At 43.9% G+C, this 17,468-nt stretch overlaps 1 protein-coding gene and 1 non-coding gene across 6 annotated transcripts in view; both read left to right on the top strand.

Moving 5' to 3' along the window:
* The window catches only part of Csgalnact1 (chondroitin sulfate N-acetylgalactosaminyltransferase 1), a 176,197-nt gene that overhangs the window by 88,256 nt on the left and 70,473 nt on the right, over window positions 1-17,468 (top strand). The gene's annotated exons all lie outside the window — the stretch shown is intronic.
* LOC123453960 lies at window positions 14,731-14,799 on the top strand. Its single transcript, XR_006633121.1, has one exon. It is a non-coding gene; the product is annotated as a small nucleolar RNA SNORD2 (small nucleolar RNA).

Raw genomic sequence — 17,468 nt, 5'->3', positions numbered from 1 at the left:
CTCTCCCTGGAGTATGCTGCGTCAAGCTGCCCACACACAACGCCACTTGAAAAGAACTTGATTACAAATCAATGCCTGCAGTTTGGAAGGTTTGCCCTTGTGATTTTCCGCCAGCCTCCATGTGGGAAATCTCCATCTGTTGTTCTGTGTACGGGGTCTTAATCTCTAAGGCCCAGCTTTCTCAGTCAGCAGTGGCGTAAGCCTGTGGTGCCTGAGTTTACTTGCTCTGAGATCTGGCCAAATTTCTCTTAGAGATGGTCTCGTCGGAATTGCTCACTGGTGGTCTCACATAAAAAACACGGCAAATATTTCAAGGCATCTTCTAGATTTAGTAAAAGTCTGGTCATCTGTATTCATCTGATTAGTAAATAAAGACAAGACACTTCAAGTTTATTTATACATATTTGACAGTCACAAGCAGCATATGTTATTTATTTTTTAAATTCCTATCCCTAAAAAGGGACTATGGAGTAGATCTTTCTTTTCTTTGTTAGTTATGTACATATTCAGTGTGTAAACAGCCATGTTGGTGCCATCGTTAGCCTCCTCCCTGTCCTCCCCCCTCCAAGGGACCCTCCTCGCTGGGGATCGTGGGTGATGCATTGTGGGGTAGCCATCAGTCATGGGGAAGAGGTAATGTCTTTGTGCATAATGTCCCAACTTGTGGCTCTAACAATCTTACCGTCCCTCTTCTGCGAATTTCCCTGAGCCATGTGGGGTTTGTTTTAGGTCTATTACGGTGATGAGGTCTCAATGTCTCTGGATCTCTCATTTGGAAGGAGTTGAGTCTGGGGTAGATCTTTAATAGTCACGGGAAGTGGGGTATTTTGAAAGCCTGTCAGAAGAAGCGGCGGGAACTTGAATTTAAGTTCAATATCATGACAAACTTTGAAAATAGCAAGGCTTTCAGAACTAAGTGGTACACTGTTACTACATGACTTCTGTCATCAACTGGAATTCCACTGGACTAGGAGGTGATAAATCACGCTATTGTATCAAGATGGGTTTGGACTGAATTATATTCGCAGACCTTTTCAAACTTACTTTTCTATCTGCACCTAGTTAAGATGAAAGAAGGGAAGGGAAAAGGTCTAATTTGAGGTCTGTTCTCTATCTTGAGTTAGAACGAGACGTAGGGAACTATTGAAGCTTTGAATGAATATTTTCATGTGTAAACAATTGTTGAGAGTAGGCTGGGGAGATATCTCAGCAAATAATAGCACTTACTATACGTATGAGGACCTGTGTTTGATATCTAAAAAAGAAGGTATGATCAGACATTCCTATAATGCTAGTACTCCCTAGTCCACCGTTTTATCAGTAGAAGAGCGCTCGCAGTTCATTAAGAAACCCTTTCTCGGGGTAACAGGACGGATAGGGAAGAAGAGTGACCGAGGTGGGTGTGAGGGGCCTCCCTACATGTGAGCACAGGGTACATGTATCTACAACACGCATGTGCACGCATGCGCGACACACACACACACACACACACACACACACACACACAACTGTCAAAGGGATGATTTTGACTGGTGAATGAGTTTTTCTGTAGTCTAATGCCGGAGTAATTTAGTAAAAAAGTATATGGGATCATTTTGTCCAACAGAAATATTCCACATGCTCGGAAGACTCCAAGTGAAGGCAACACGTTTGCTCACCCTGAAATACTACTGTGACGATGGGAGTTCTCTGTGCTTGTGTCTGACAGTTTTCTTGTGGCAAACACTTAACAAGAAGCAACTTGTGGGAAGGGTTTGTTTGGGCTCACAGCTTGAAGGGCTGTGCGCTCTGTCATGGGGGGAAGGCACTGGGGCAGGAGGGTGCAGCTGGGCAGCCTCCCTTCACATCTTGCTGGAACAGGAAGCAGAGAGTAGACAGCAAATGGAGTTAGGTGATAAAACCTCACGGGCCACTCACAGACACGCACTTTCCCCAGGCAAGCTGAGTCTCCTAGATGCCCCCCACATAACACTATCAGCTGGAGACCAAGTGTTGAAACGCATTAACTTTTGAGAGGCGTTTTACGTTCAAACCACAAATAATGAAATAAAATAAAAGGATAAAAGAAATAATAATAAAATCCCATGGGGTACTTCCAGGTAGTAACAGTAATGTACAGCTGAATGCCAGCTGTGAAGCAGGTGGCATGATGGGCTCCGTGTGACATATGACAAGGCCTTACGGTCCTTAGTTTGCCCTTCTATTAACAAGAAACTCATGTGTACCCTTGCCCCTGCCAGCCCCAGGTCTGACCTGTCTTTATCCACTGCAACTCTTTCTCTTTCATCTTTGCCAAACTGCCGTCACTGAGATAGGCCCACCATCAACTCTGCTGGGTGACCCAAATTAGCCACCTGGGCATGGCAGCTCTCTACATATCGACAGAGCTTGCCATCTTTCTGTCAAGATGATTTGATGTTTTGTCCCTAAAACTCAGAGAGAGCAATCTTTGCCTCCTTTCCCTTGTTGTTTCATTGGTACTGAGTTCTGCTTTGGATTCTTACACAGAGCATTGATAAATGTGTGCGTGTGTGTGTGTGTGTGTGTGTGTGTGTGTGTGTGCAGGCCAGAGGAAAATTTCTGCTGTCTTCCTCACCTTATTTTTAAGACAGGATCTTACCGATTTAGCCTGACTATTGGAATTCAGGCACATGCCACCACAACACAACTTGGAGGTCGTGCTGAGGATCTGAACATCGGCACTCATTCCCATGTCACAAGCACTTTCTTAACCAAGCCATCTCCTCAGCACCGGTAACATAAATGCTTCCAACCATCTGCGAAGAGAAGAGAGGAGGGCAGACCGCTGTGACCAAGTCCCGTGCCTCAGGGTGTCTGCTGATACCTCCAGTGGACAGAATGGCCCTTTCTTTATGCCTTCCCGGAAAGGATTTACACACCAGAGTCACATCTTTTGCCTTTGACTTCATGTGTTTCAAGACAATGTTAGGACGTGAGTTTGACATTATTTTATAATGCAGTTTAGCTTTCCAAATCATGGCTATGGCTCTTTTGCAAGCCACATATCGGACGGAGACTTCCATGTGAGCCCTGAGGTTGAGCTGTGCCCGTGGCATTGTTGCGCGCAGCCATAGCAGGGCGAGTGTGTGGCCAGAGGGCCTGAGTGCCAAGTGAGCTTGCAGTGAGAGGGAGCCAAGCTGCGAAAGGGAGGGATTACCTGCTCATTGCCAATGTGGCTGCCTTCGTGGTTGGGTGTTTAAGGAGTGCCTAATCCTGTGAATGGGGCTAAGGCCCTTTATAAGAAAGGCTTCCTTCACCAGTCAGTAACTTGCCCTCTACCTTTCACCATGTGCGGGGCTCCCAGTGAGCTTAGAATTAGTCGGGTGGCCAGTTAGAGGGAAACAAAATGCTGTAAGGCTGCCTGCCTTTACTTTCTCCCCTGTCCTTCTCTCAATCTAACAAAGTCTCTCCAAACCTTACACTCTGGTCTATGGATTTCAATTCTTTAAGTTCATAATATAAGAATCATCACTATCCTAAACTTACTGGTGTGTTGTATCTTGGCAAGAATCCCCAAATTCCCATTTCTCTCCTTTTTCACCTTGCTTTCTCCTGTCCCTCCTCACCTTTTTCTTCTTCTTAATGCAAATCATTCTTGTCCCACCTTAGTGTTTTGACCTTCCCCCTTTGTAGATTGCCCCATCGGAGAAGATGTCTGTCTGCCTGTCTGTCTGTCTGTCTCTATGCTGCTTTCTGTCTGTAATCTTCTGCGAGTCTTCCATCTGGAAGTCCTTTCTCATGCTTTCCAAAGTAGCATCTTGTTCCTGACAACACTGCTCATTTCCATGGGACTTTGCTTAAATTTAACTGACGTTTATTGATAAGTTCTAGAAGCAGTACTTAAAAGATTGCTTCCCCTGTTCACTGGCGGCACAGCTCTCCTAACAATCTCTGTAGGCCTGTTATCCCATTTTTGGAGCTGAACTAAATGAGGATTTGAGAAGCTCAACTTGCCGACGTCTAAGTGCTCAGAGCAGAGGAGCCTGGTCTAGTGTTCCTGCTTTTCAGGGTCCTCTTTTGGGGATGGGGACCCACGTCTCCCCCAGTTTATGTCGCACCTTCCCTCTGTAGGAAATGCTTGCATCTCTGGAAGAAACATTTGTGTAACTTCAAGAGCACACAGGGTACTCCTGTTACCAATCTGCTCTGCTCTTACAGTTCTATTGAAAGTGAGTTGTTTGGTTGCAGGGGAGGATATTTTCCACAGAAGCAAGCCTAGAAATAGGTTTTTGGTTAAACCACAAATCTGAAAATACAAACTCAAAATACTGAGGGATAGGAATAGGTGGGAGTGGAAAAGTAGCTTTCTTAGAAAATGACTTTCTTTTTCTGTCCTAGGCATTTCTAGTTCACTCTTGACATAGACTCTAATAATTAGGCCTCTTTTTAAAGACTTTGATTTGAAATAGTTTTAGAATTGTGGAAGAGTTGCAAAATAGTGCAGAGTTTCTATACAGCCCCATCTAGCTTCCTCGAATGTCAGCACTCACAGGATCACAGCACAGAGATCAAAGGTAGGAAAACGCGCTGGTTGGGTAGTCCCTCCTTAGCTGAGGTTTCCTTGCTGAAGTTTCAGTTAATTGCAGTCAATCATAGTCTAGCGATTTTGAGGAGAAAAATTCTAGAAATAAGTCATCATAAATTTTAAATAAATTTCATATTCTAATCTATTCTATTTTATTTTATTATCACTTACTGTGTCTAATTTATCAGTACAACCTTCTCATAAATCATATGCATATGTAAGAAAAACAAACATATATGGACTTCTATGTTATTACTCCAAGATATCTGGTAACATATCCCTTAACAGTCAAGGATGAATTACTGTGCAATGGTTTTAACTAAATTAAAGATTTTCTTTTTTAACTATTTATTTATGCACATACTTCATTTTTCTCTTTTTTTCTATTTACCTTACTTGGTGCTCTGACTGTCTTAGATTTGCCTTTTGGTGCCTACAATTCATGATGAGAAATTCTCTGCCAGTATTTCTTTTATTTTTCTTTATTTTTTGATTTTCTGAGATAGGGTCTCACTCTAGCTCAGGCTGTCCTGGAATTCACTCTGTAGTCTCAGGGTGGCCTTGAACTCACAGTGATCCTCCTACCTCTGCCTCCTGAGTGCTGGAATTAAAGGTGTGTGCCACCACGCCCTACTGGTATTTCTTTAAGTATTTCTTATCTCTGCTCAGGTCTTCTAGAATTTCAGTTATGACTGCGTCATACTACTTGACATTTTCTCACATTTATTGACTGTTTCTTTGTTTATTTTTACTTTTTCTGTGTTTCAGTCATAGCAATTTTTATTGACCTATCTCTAGCCAATTGAGCCTTCGCTGAGTGAAAGAATGAGGCATTGCTTATCAGTACATGTTTGGCATTTCTGATTGATTCTCAGAATTTCCACCTCTCTGCTGAAGTGACTGACAGGATTGTGCATGCCTATTTTTCCACTGGAGCGTTGAACAGGAAACACGCTGGCGGATGGCTCCAGTGCCTGTAGTAGTCCTGAGTCTAGTTCTGATTGATGGCTACATGTGAAGGATTGATATTTTTTTCCCCTTGCCTTTCCAATGCCTCACAGTTTTTGCTAAAAGTCAGAAATTTTGTATGGATAGTTAAAAACTGGGGTAAATAGTGTTTATACCTGGAAGCAGCTTTTCCTCCTCCCAGGTCTTTCGTGAATGTGAGGGGAAGGGCACGAGCTCGTGCACGGATGTTCTGCACCCTAGGATATGGTTATATCCAGGAAACCCATCACAAAAGTTGAAAATATCAGAAGTTGAAAGTGATTGCATTTAACACGTCTACCAAAATCATATCTTATTCTGGCTTATCTTAGACATGTTCAAAAGACTTCTGTTAGCCTGAAATTGGGCAAAATCTTTTATTTTATAATAAAGTATTGAATATTTCATCTAGGTAATTAAATCTTGTGCTGAAAGTAGAAGGCAGAATGGTTGTATGGGCATACTTTCCGACCTGGGCAGGGCAAAAATGGGTGAGTTGAGCTATTGTAGTTCAGGGACTAGACCCTCTAAAGTCAGGAGATAGGTGGGTTTGAGGTTTGTTGTGGTGGTGGTTGCCTTTAAGACAGCATGGGTTTCAAATCTCTTAGTGGTACCTTGTGTTTAGGGTGAGGGTTGTTTTGTCTACACACTGTCTACCACGCACTGTAATTTAAGTGTACCTTTGCTCTGTCCCTTGGAGAAGATCTCTTTGTACTTAGCTTTTGTGTAGCAAGCTGCCATCAAAACTGAGCTATGTTATGCAATATTCCCAAAGCTGGTTAGCTTGGTTGTGGGGTTGCTGCTGGTGTTTTGATTAAATCTCAATCCCAAGCAAACACCATGTGGCACTGTGTTTTGGGGTACTCCACGATCCCAAAGAGGAAGGCGCTTTCACCCTTTTCTTCCTCTGCTGCCTGCACAAGCAAGAGGTTGTTTGGTATCCTTTCCGCTGCCATTAAGGCTTTTGTCCCCTGGGGATCATGCAGGAGAAGGGTCTGGGGAGGGAGGGGAGCTTTCTGTCCCTCTCCTGTGGCTGCACTTCTCTCACCAGTCTGCATGGTGTGGACTCTTATTTTTAATTAATTAATTTATTTTTATTAGTTAGTTTTGTACTCAGTGAATACAGTCAAGTTGGTACCATTGCTAGGCTCATTCATGTCCTACCCCTTCCCCTTGGACCCTCCTTGTTGAGGTATATGGGTCATGCGTTGTGGAGTTAGCCCACAGGTATGGGTAGGAGGAATGTCTCTGCGTATCATGACCCAATGTGTGGCTATGACATTCTTTCCGCCCCCTCTTCCACAAAATTTCCCTGAGCCACGTTCATTTTTGGTCTGCTTCCATGATGAGGTGTTGGGGGCCTCTGGGTCTCTGGATATCTGATTTGGTAGGAGTTGATTGTTCTCTGTGTTGACCCCCTTCACCCTTGTACTGGTACCCGGTTCACCAAGAAAACGGCAGCCTTGCTTGTTTCACCACTTATTCTTAGTTTCAGCCGAGGCCCTTTTGAGGGATGGTCCCTTCTGGTCCTTTCTGTGAACAGCTCATAGAGCTCCGGGAGAAAAGGCACGCGCAGGGTGTAGGCTCCTCCATAGCTGTCAAAGTCCCGTTGGGCTTCGCCAGTTGGCTGGCCTCTGCTGGACCTTCGTCGTCTTGATCGTTTCTTCCAGTGGTTTCGTTACATCCAGTCCACAAAACGAGGGCTCATGTTCCAACTTATGATTAAGAGCCAGCTATTTGCTCTGTGATATCAGCTTTCCCACAACATTTAGAAATAAAAAAGTCTTGCATTCAAAGTTAGTCTGGCTCTCTCTTTGCTGTAAGAAATTGACTTCTTTCAGCTTGTTGTATCCTAAAGGGGAAATGGACGTCTGAACCTACGCTGCTTTTGATGCGTGGGTGTGTGTACGGGTGCATGCCTGGGAGCATGCATGGGTGCACACTCGAGTCTGTGTCTGTAGGGAAGAGGACAGCCTTAAAAGTGCTTTCAGCAGCTCACATTAGGACAGCTTGGGAGCAAAGAAAGAAAATTTTCATGATTTTAGGGGCATCCTCCATTTTCCATTTTATACTAGCTCACAAGATGGTGCCACACAAATTCATAGTTGGTCTTCCCCCATTTAGTTAATCCTCTCTAGAAAGGCCTTTAGAGACACAGCCAGGAGTATGCTTTCGTAGTCTCCTGGGTACTTCTTAATTTAATCAAGTTGGCAATCAGCATTTTAACCATCACATTTTAAAGACATTTTCCTACTCTCTCTTTTCTCTTGAACTCTTCTTTGTGTTTATTTTTCTATTATGAAACATCATTTCTGTTCTTCCTTTGTTTTAACTTTTTTATTGGTGACTTCCATCATTATAGACAATAAGCCATGATAATTCCTCCTCAGCTCCTGACCCTTTCTCTGCATGGCCCCTCCTTGCGTAGGTTGAATACATACCAGTGACTGAAATGGCTGCCTGCTTCCATTCTCTTTATCTTCACCCTGCACAAACACTTGGACGGGAAATGAAGCCAAGACTTTAAAACCTTAGAAGGCGTTACCTTGCTTACAAATCTTGTCATCCTTCTTCTATGAGGTCTCTGATGTCATGTGATAGGGGCGTCACCTCTACTTCCTTTCTTTCCCTCTATCCGTCCCATATTTTGGTGTCTGAGCCTCAGAGAGCCTTTACTGGGAACTTAGCACTGACTTTTCTGTACATGCCTGCAAGCCCATAGAGGGATATTGTCCCTGTCTCAGTACCCCTTGTGGGATGTCATCCTGGTGCCCCCATTTATAACTATAGATGGGTTTCACAGTTATGTGCTTGGGTGGATTTAATAAAGCATTATAAATGTCATGCCTTGAGCACACCGTGGATTGAAGGAGTGTCTGCAGGATGATCTGAGGCGCTCCTCACAAAAGTTGAGCTTGCTTTTGTACTTTCTGTGTGACTTAGAAATAAAGTTTCGAAAGCAACCCACTTATAAACAGAGGGCAGGTCCCTGTATTGTACATGCCACTGTGAGCAGCAGCCAGTGTCTTCTTGCCCTCTAAGTCAGAATCTGCCTAATTTCCCCTAGAGAAAGAAAACCCAGGGCTGGAAATAGTGAGATGGTTTTTGGCTGTTGGTAAGAGCCTGGGTCTGTGTGACACATTGCTCCTAGTCCGTCTCTTTCTACTGAGGTTGCCTATCGGGAGTGGAAAGCTATGGAGGGCATATTTGTCAGCTTTATGTCACGATGACAAAATACCTAAGAGAAAAATGTCAAAAGAAGAAAAGACTTTGTTTGGCCACCAGTACCAGAGGTTTCAGTCGCTGCTCCCTTGGCTGCATGGTTCCTGGGGCCCTGGTGCTGGGGAAGCAGGGCATTGTGGTGGAGTGCGCTCAGATGAGCGGAGCTGCTCACTTCACAGCAGACAGGAAGCAGAGAAGATGCGAAGGGGTCCAGGTCCCATTATATTCTTTCAGAGCATGTCTCCAGTGACCCATTTCTCCCAAGTAGATCTCTCTTCCTAAAGGTTCCAGTGACACCACCACTGGCTGAGAAACAAGCCTTCGACACATGAGTCCTTGAGGGACATTCTGAATTCAATCTGTAACGGAGGATTTGGGGTTCATTCTTCCCCAGAGTGAAAGCACTGCTGGACCTTGTGCCCGGATGGATTTCTCTCCATCACAGGGCCTGTGGGAGTTAACTGGGAGAGGGGTAAACCAAGAGACAGGCCCAATCTCAGAGGTGCTTCTTTAAGTCTTATTTGCCTCTCTTTCTGCCCCCAATTTCTCATTTATATTGTGGACATCCATAAAGGGAAGAAATAGACCTTTCCAACCTTGGAGGATTCCATTTGATTTATCAGCTCATATGGAAAATATAATTCTAAGAGATGACTTTATGTGAAAGCTCTTAGAGGAAGTAAACCTACAGCAGAGAACAGAGCCAGGGGAAATTAAATTGCAGGAGGATGTTGAGGTTAAGTCCCACTTGAAACTTCATACTAGCTAAAATGTAAGAATAGACATGCAGTTGGATATAGTGAGATTTATATGTTTTTATATCTCAAGATCTGGATAGTCAGTATTCTCCATTCCCCAGATGTATGTGAGACATTATCAGTGCTAAGAATAGACAAGTGAGGCAATATAATACCTGAACCTGTCATGTCCCAGAGGTCAGTGGGATTAAAACCCAAGTGCATGAGTAACGACAGCCCTGGCACGCACAGTGACCAACTGGTGCAGAGGGGATAGTGTACCATATGTAGGGTAGATGGTCAGAGAAGATGCTAAAAAGAAGGATGCCCATAGATACGGTGCTGGAAGATGAGTATGAACTCACTGAGACTGAGGGAATGTGTGTGTGGAGGCGGGGAATGTTGTAGTGAGAACCATGCATGCAGAACATGGATGTGCACAACAGCGCAGAGTGTGCACAGAGCCCTGCAAGCAGTCACGATGCTCTAAGCGGGATGGGGTGGCAGAGGAGACCGTGGCAAGATGGCGCCCTGAAGAATTAGGCCAGGCTGGGACCACCGGGTACGTCTGTGGTGTGGCTATTGCTCTTCATCCCGCAGTACTGGGAATAAGGCAAGGCCCAGTCTACACGCCAAGTCAGACTCCCATTCCAGCTGGGTCATTCTGATAACAGGGCAGAGGTACACTTGAGGGGGTGAGAGAGGAGCCAGGGTTGGAAAGCAATCTGGAAGTCTCCAAAATGTTAAATGTACAGCAATCACGTGATGTAACAGTTACCCTCTTAGGTTTTTGCCCAAGACATTGAAAACATGCATCTACCCCCAGCAGTAGTACAAGAATGTTCATAGTAGAAGTTTTCCGAATTGTTAAAAGGTAAAACAACCCCAGCGTTCATCAGTGGAGGGATAGGTAAATGCAAATATGGCATCGCAGCATAACAGAAAAATTCTTTGGCCTTAGAAATTAAGTGCTGGTCTTTACCCCGACTGTGGATTGCATTAAAATTGTATTAAAAGTAAGTAAATTGTATTTAAAGCATTATGCAATGCAGAAGAAACTAGACATGAAAGGCCACACACTTTACACTGCCAGGTGCAGGAAATATCTAGAATTGGCAAATCTATTGGGGCAGAGAGTAGATCAGTGACTGATGGAGTGACTGGTGGGTGGGCGGGTAAGTTGGCATGCAAAGGAGGGTGATGTTAGGTGTCGTTTCCATCAGAAGAGATAGAGGAAGGAAGATCGCTATGAGCTCGAGGCCACCCTGAGACTACACAGTGAGTTGCAGGTCAGCCTTGGCTAGAGTGAGACTCTACCTTGACAAAACAAATTTCAAAAGTTAAGCTGTGAAGATGTATACATAGCTCTGAATATGCTAAAACAACTGACTTGCATGCTTTAAATGGTGAAGTTACATGGTAAATGAATTACGAAATTAAAAGATATAATTTCTATCCTCAAGGGAATTTCAAAAAAAGAGAGAGAAGAATTAAAATGTTTTAAAAGAGCTGATGTGGGCTTGGGGAGATGACTCAGCACAGGGAAAGGTACTTATTTCAAAGCCTTGGAGCCCAGGTTCAATTCCCCAGCACCCATGTAAGGCTAGATGCATTGTGTCACATGCATCTGTGATCTCAAGGGACTTGTGACAATGGAAGGCAGAGCCAGGAGAATCTGAGGCCTGTGGGCCATCTAGCCTGATGGCAAGCTGGCGGTTGGTTTGTAACAGCAAGAGGCCCTGTCTCAAAGAAGGTGGACAGACACCTTGAAGTTGTCCTCTGACCTCCACACGCACACTGTGATGCATGTGCATGTGCACACACGTGAACACACACACGCAAAATTAAAATAGTTTAAAATAGAGTTGAAGTGACTGGAAGTCTTGTTAGCAGATAGCAGAGGAGGAAGGTTAGTAAATACTTTCAGAGGAGTAGAAAAGAGAAAAAAGAAATTTCATAAGAGTGTTTAACAGAGAAGCTAACACACTTATTTACATAAGGTCTTTTTCAAAAAAAAAAAGAGTTTAAGATGACTATAAAATATATTGATGCCAAGTTTCTTCCCCACTTATATAATTTCTAAATTATCATTTCATCTATAAGATACAAATGTGAGAGGGGGAGTTGGGGTTTAAAGAAGGGAGATTCAAACCTTGTTTTTGCTATAAGATTAATTCAGAGACAAAATGATGAGAAAAAAAAATCTTTGTTTATATTATTTCAGATAATACTCAACTGATTACCATAAAGAGGAATTTTTGACTTGGAAATAACTTTTCCAATATGCTATCACCAGCTAGAGCTGAAACATCCCAACATAATAACCCAAAGCACACGTGCCATTACCCAGCCAATAGCTGTTGGCACCAAGGCCCAAGAGCTGGGCTGGCAGAATGGAACGGCCATAAAACCAAAGCACAGCTGGGCCTACAACTGCTGCTGGAGTATCACGATGCCATCACCATCAAAGCCTTTCGAGCAAAACCTATGTCATCTGGGGGCACTAAGCCCATGGGGTAGTTTGAATGAAATGTCCCTCATGGACTTAAGTGCTGGTGGCAGTTTGTGAAAGTGGTGGAGCCCCTGGGAGGTGGAGGTGTGTCACTGAGGGTGGACCTTAAGGTTTATCAGTCCAGCCCAGTGGGTGCTTGGTGCTAGCTTACTCTGCATACTGACTTCCTGGTGCTGTGACCAACACGATTTTAACCCCTCTCCCCCACTGCCTGCTCTGCCACGCTTTCTCCACACAGTGAAACTTCTCCTCTAAGCTGTGAGAGGAAACAAACCCTTTCCTCCCCTAAGTTGCTTCTGGTTGGGTGTTTTTTTGTCCAAACAAGGAGAAATTAAATGCTACAGAGCAGCCTAGGCTAAACTTGGTCCCAATATCCCGGTGGGGCTGGTGACATATATTTCAATGACCAATATGGAGGGAGGCTTAAGCTTCAAACTGTGTAGTAGGAGATAAATAGCAGATGTGATCCCAACAGCGAGAACAGCAGCAATGTGCTAAAACCTGGAGACAAAACGGAATTCACTCTTCAGTTGGCAGATGTTTACTGAGTCCCACAGCATGTTGGTTGGGGGTGGGGTGTGTTGACCCCAGCATGAGGCCTGTGTTCTCATGGCCTTGGATGAGCACGTCTCTAAAAGGAGCCTTTATTGTTCTCATATAGTTGGCATCTTGTTCCGTAAGTACTATTCATTTCTAGATATTTTCTAAAGATTCTCATAAGTGGGCTGGAGAGATGGCTTAGCGGTTAAGTGCTTGCCTGTAAAGCCTAAGGACCCCAGTTCGAGGCTTGATTCCCCAGGACCCACGTTAGCCAGATGCACAAGGGGGCGCACACATCTGGTTCGTTTACAGTGGTTGGAAGCCCTGGTGCGCCCATTCTCGCTCTCTCTATCTATCTGCCTCTTTCTCTCTCTGCCACTCTCAAATAAATAAATAATTTAAAAAGATTCCCATAAGTTAATGATGGCATAAAGCAACAGTGTAAACCCAGAGTTAATTTTCAAGTACAAAGTTTGATTCTCCTTGAATTTTGAATGTGTTTACGGGCAGTAAGTCGAGTTCATGAATAGTGCAGTGTGTACTTTGGCCTTCCCTCCCTGTTTAATGAAATCATAAATCTCCAGAACTTCTGCCCACAAACGGCAATGCACTGGAATTCATGAAAAACTGCAGATTAAGTGCTCTAATAGAAAGTGTGTGCAGTGTAAATGTGTGTCTTAGTACCATCAATAGGGCACCAAAATTACTTAAATGAATCAAATTATTGAACAACACAGAAAGGCTGGGAATGAAAGGTTAAGCATGCACGTGAGTTTCTGAGTTAAACCAGGACGAACATCATTCAAGATAAATGGAGTAAAGTTAAGTAGGAGCCGATCACAAAAGAAGAGACAGGAGTATCTGAAATATGCATGAGAGAGTTGAATTTCTTCCTGAGAAGTAAAGAAAATTAAATCATAAATTGAACTAAATGGCCACAATTAAAAATATAAACAATAAGCCAGGCATGGTGGCACATGCCTTTAATCCCAGCATTCAGGATGCAGAAGTAGGAGGATTGCTATGAGTTTGAGCTAGAGTGAATTCCAGGTCAGGCTGGGTTAGTGTGAAACCCTACCTTGAAAAATCAAAAAAAAAGAAAAAAAAAAAGAACAATAGATGATACTGGCAGGGATGGGTGGCATAAAAATTTATATTTAATAATGAGAGCATAAATTGTCATAAACATTATCTTAGGTAATTTATAGCAAGAGCCTTCAAAATGTCATTACCCTTTCCTAGTCTTGTCATTCCTGAAAGTATATTATGAGAGACACTGTGAATATTTATGTCAACAGTGCTCATCATAATTAGACGAAATCCAGATGTCTAACAGTAGGAGACTTTAAAATAAATGCAGCATCTGGAAAGTGAGATGTTCAACTAAAAGTTCTTTATGCAGATTAAGTATTAAGTAACATGGGACAAAGCTTTATGGTGAGAGAAGCTGTAATTATACTTGTGAAAATGAGAATAAAGCTTATACCTACATAAACCAAAACCAAGGTGGATGGCTGGGGAGAGGGCTCAGTTGGTAAGGTGCTTGCTGTGCAAGTGGGAGGACCCAAGTTCCATCCTCAGCGCTCACGTAGTCCTGCATCCTGCCGTCTGTCCCAGCCCTGAAGAGGCGGAGACAGGTGCTTCCTGGAGCTTACTGGCCAGCCAGTGAACCTCAGTGAGTTCTAGGCCAGTGAGAAAGATCCTGTCTCGAAAACAAACCAACAAACAAAAAAAAGATGAGGGGGAATGTGTCTAAAGACACTCAACGTTGTCCTTTGTCCTCTACACACGCATGCTTATGCAGAAATACATACACACACACACACACACACACACACACACACACACACGCACACGCAAAATGATTGAGGGACTGGGGATGTAGCTGAGTTAGTAGAATGCTTGCTTATGTGAAGCCCTGAGTTCAATCCTCAGCAATACTTAAACTAGGCATGACTATAAGCACATGCCTATAATCTCAGCATTTGGGACATGGAGGCAAGAGGATGAGAAGTTCAAAGCCACTCCTGACTGCATAGCACATTGAAGGGCAGCCTGGACCACATGGGATGCTGTCTTGAAAAGGATAGAAGAAAGAAGGAAGAAAGGGAGGGAAGGATGGAGAGAGAGAAGAGAGAAGGGAGGGAAGGAAAAGAGGGAGAGAAGGAAGACTGAAAATATAACATCAGTGAAATGACGGTGATCATCTTTCAGGACTGACCTGAAATGAAGAGAATGCTCATTGCTGACTACTTAAAAAAATACAACATCAAAGCACATAGGGTTTTTTTTTTGGTATATGGTAAATTATGGCTAATCCTGGATTTTCCAGACATTCCACTTTGAAAAAACTGTGTTCATACTCTGCAAGATGATAGGCAAATGTTTGAATTATATTGATAAAATGAAAATGAAAATAATGTTTGATTCACTAAAAATGACAAAATGGCATATGGGGAACACATACAGAATTGTGGGGTTCTGTCCTGAGTCTTCCCTGCTGCCTCACGCATCTGGACACCCTAGAGAGAAAAACAAAACTACAGGTCATCTCTCTGTCCTGACCAGTCTTCACCCTTCGTTCCAAGACTGGGGAGAGAGCCTGCAGAGGCGAAGTTGTTCACAGAAACATGATCACCATCTTATTGGAAGAAGTTTGACCAAAGCTTCCTTGCGCCCTCAGCCTCACCTCTGCTTTGCTCCCAGGTCTAGAGCTGGAGAGAAATCTCAGCGTGCAGTTCTCGGGTGGCCAGGTTTCCACGTTAACTCTACAGGAGATCCTTTAGGCCGGACCAGCAGCTCTGGTCTCCCATCACATTCCCTTTCTTTTTTTTTTTTTTTTTAATTTATTTATTTGAGAGCGACAGACACAGAGAGAAAGACAGATAGAGGGAGAGAGAGAGAGAATGGGCGCGCCAGGGCCTCCAGCCACTGCAAACGAACTCCAGACGCGTGCGCCCCCTTGTGCATCTGGCTAACGTGGGACCTGGGGAACCGAGCCTCGAACCGGGGTCCTTAGGCTTCACAGGCAAGCGCTTAACCGCTAAGCCATCTCTCCAGCCCACATTCCCTTTCTTGAGACACCTTCCACTGCTTCTGTTTCTGGCCTTCTAAGATTCTCGTGAGATCAAGAGTTTTAAGTGGCAACAGAGAAAAACTTAAACACTTCTTCTTGCCCTTCAAAATAAGAGACCCTTCTGTCAACAACACCTTTTTATCTTTATTTTTACAACATGTCTCCTCTTTTTCCCTTCCTTCCCCAAAACATGTTTCACAGTCAATTTATAAAAACCATCGTGAGCCACCGCCGCCGCCGCCTGTCCTGTGCTGTCTTCCATCTGTGGCCCAGGCTGTCCTCAGTGCCATATATTTAGAATGTCTCAATTAGTAGTGTTTTGTGTGCCATTTCAAGAAGGGCTGGAAAGTCAGAGGGAAGAGCAGAGCCATTGATCAGGACTCACTACTGAGAATGGCTGGCTCTTAGCCTCCCATCCCAGAAGTTAGACATATTTTGGGGACATCAAGAGAACCAGATGGCCAGTAAAGGCAGCTGGCCCATGTGGTAATTAGTCCACAAAGACAATTGGTCATTTTTTGAGCTTGGAGCAGAATTTAACTTGCATGTGCCACTCAAGGAGGAGAAAGATACTTGGTTCAGAATGCATATGGCTGGAAAATGTACGTGAACGTGTCATCATAGCTGATAGATACCAGTCCCGCCGACTACCAATTTACCAGAGTTCTTTGCAAAAGGGTTGAATTAGAGATTATGGTTTTCAATTTTTCAGTCATATAAATTTAGGTTAAATCAGCTATATTTAATAGGGCTAGAGAAACACGTCAGTGTGAGTGGAGCCAGTGAAACTACAAGAATGAGACACTTGAAGGTAGCAAGACCCCACACATTGCCCTCCCATTGCATGTGTGCCCTGTGATTGTGGATTGAGGTATCTGGGTTCCTTGCTGGGTCTGGATGAGGCACAATTTCTCCCATCACTTTTTAGCTCTAACAAGAAACGAAGTCCCTGGTAGATACATGTCACTAAAGTATGGAACGAGTAAGTGAATGTGCCGAGGGTGTGGGAATGGGAGAGCGTGGGTAGAGACCAGTCTCAGGGAAGGAGGAGGACAGCGCCTCACTGACACCCTGCGGGGTCTTTTTGTTGTCACTGTGGAGAGAAAGAGGGCGCAGAGTCCAAACCATGAACCCAGTCACCTCAATAGTTACTCATCGCCTGTTGGCTAACGTTCGCTTTGCGTGGCAGCCTTCTTCATCTTCTGTCACTCTATGTATTTCAATCGGACTCTTTGGGGGATGCTGAAAACAAAAAAACAAACCAGTGTTTTTGATTTAGATCAAAATTTGGAATTTGATGCTCTCACTTGGCTCACTTTCCATCGCATGTCTCTCTTCAAACGGCGCCTGACACAATTCCCCTCTGGGTGTTCACGCTGTTCCTGGCTGTGAACCTGTCGTAGAGGAATCCTAGCCTCCCTAGCTTTCTGCCTGGAGTAAACACATCTTCTGCCCTTCTGATTGGGAGAAGCTGGTATTACTCCTGGGGCTTCTTTGCACACCAGCATCACTGATCCATGTAAAAGAAGACCTCCTCTTGAGACTCATGGGAAGGGAGTGTTTGCTGGATGATGCCCCCATCTCCATGCCACCTCTCCTCTTAGGTTTAGTTTAGAATCAGCCTTCCTGAATTCAAATCTCAGTGGAACCATTGAAACAACTTCTGTGTATTCGGGGAGGTTAGTTAACACCTTAGCTGCTTAGCCTCTCTGCCCCTCAGTTTAACTATAAGAGTCGCGTCATCAGTATGTAACTCATGGGATTGTTGTGACATAACACGGATAATGCCTGTGAGGCAGCACATGGTGCAATTTATCAGTAATTTTTGTTACTGCTTTTTTTTGTTGT

The sequence above is a fragment of the Jaculus jaculus genome, chromosome 12, assembly GCF_020740685.1.
Source record: "Jaculus jaculus isolate mJacJac1 chromosome 12, mJacJac1.mat.Y.cur, whole genome shotgun sequence".
Taxonomy (NCBI): Eukaryota; Metazoa; Chordata; class Mammalia; order Rodentia; family Dipodidae; genus Jaculus; species Jaculus jaculus.
The sequence above is the reverse complement of the archived record's forward strand: the minus strand, read 5'-3'. Positions and strand labels throughout refer to the sequence as shown.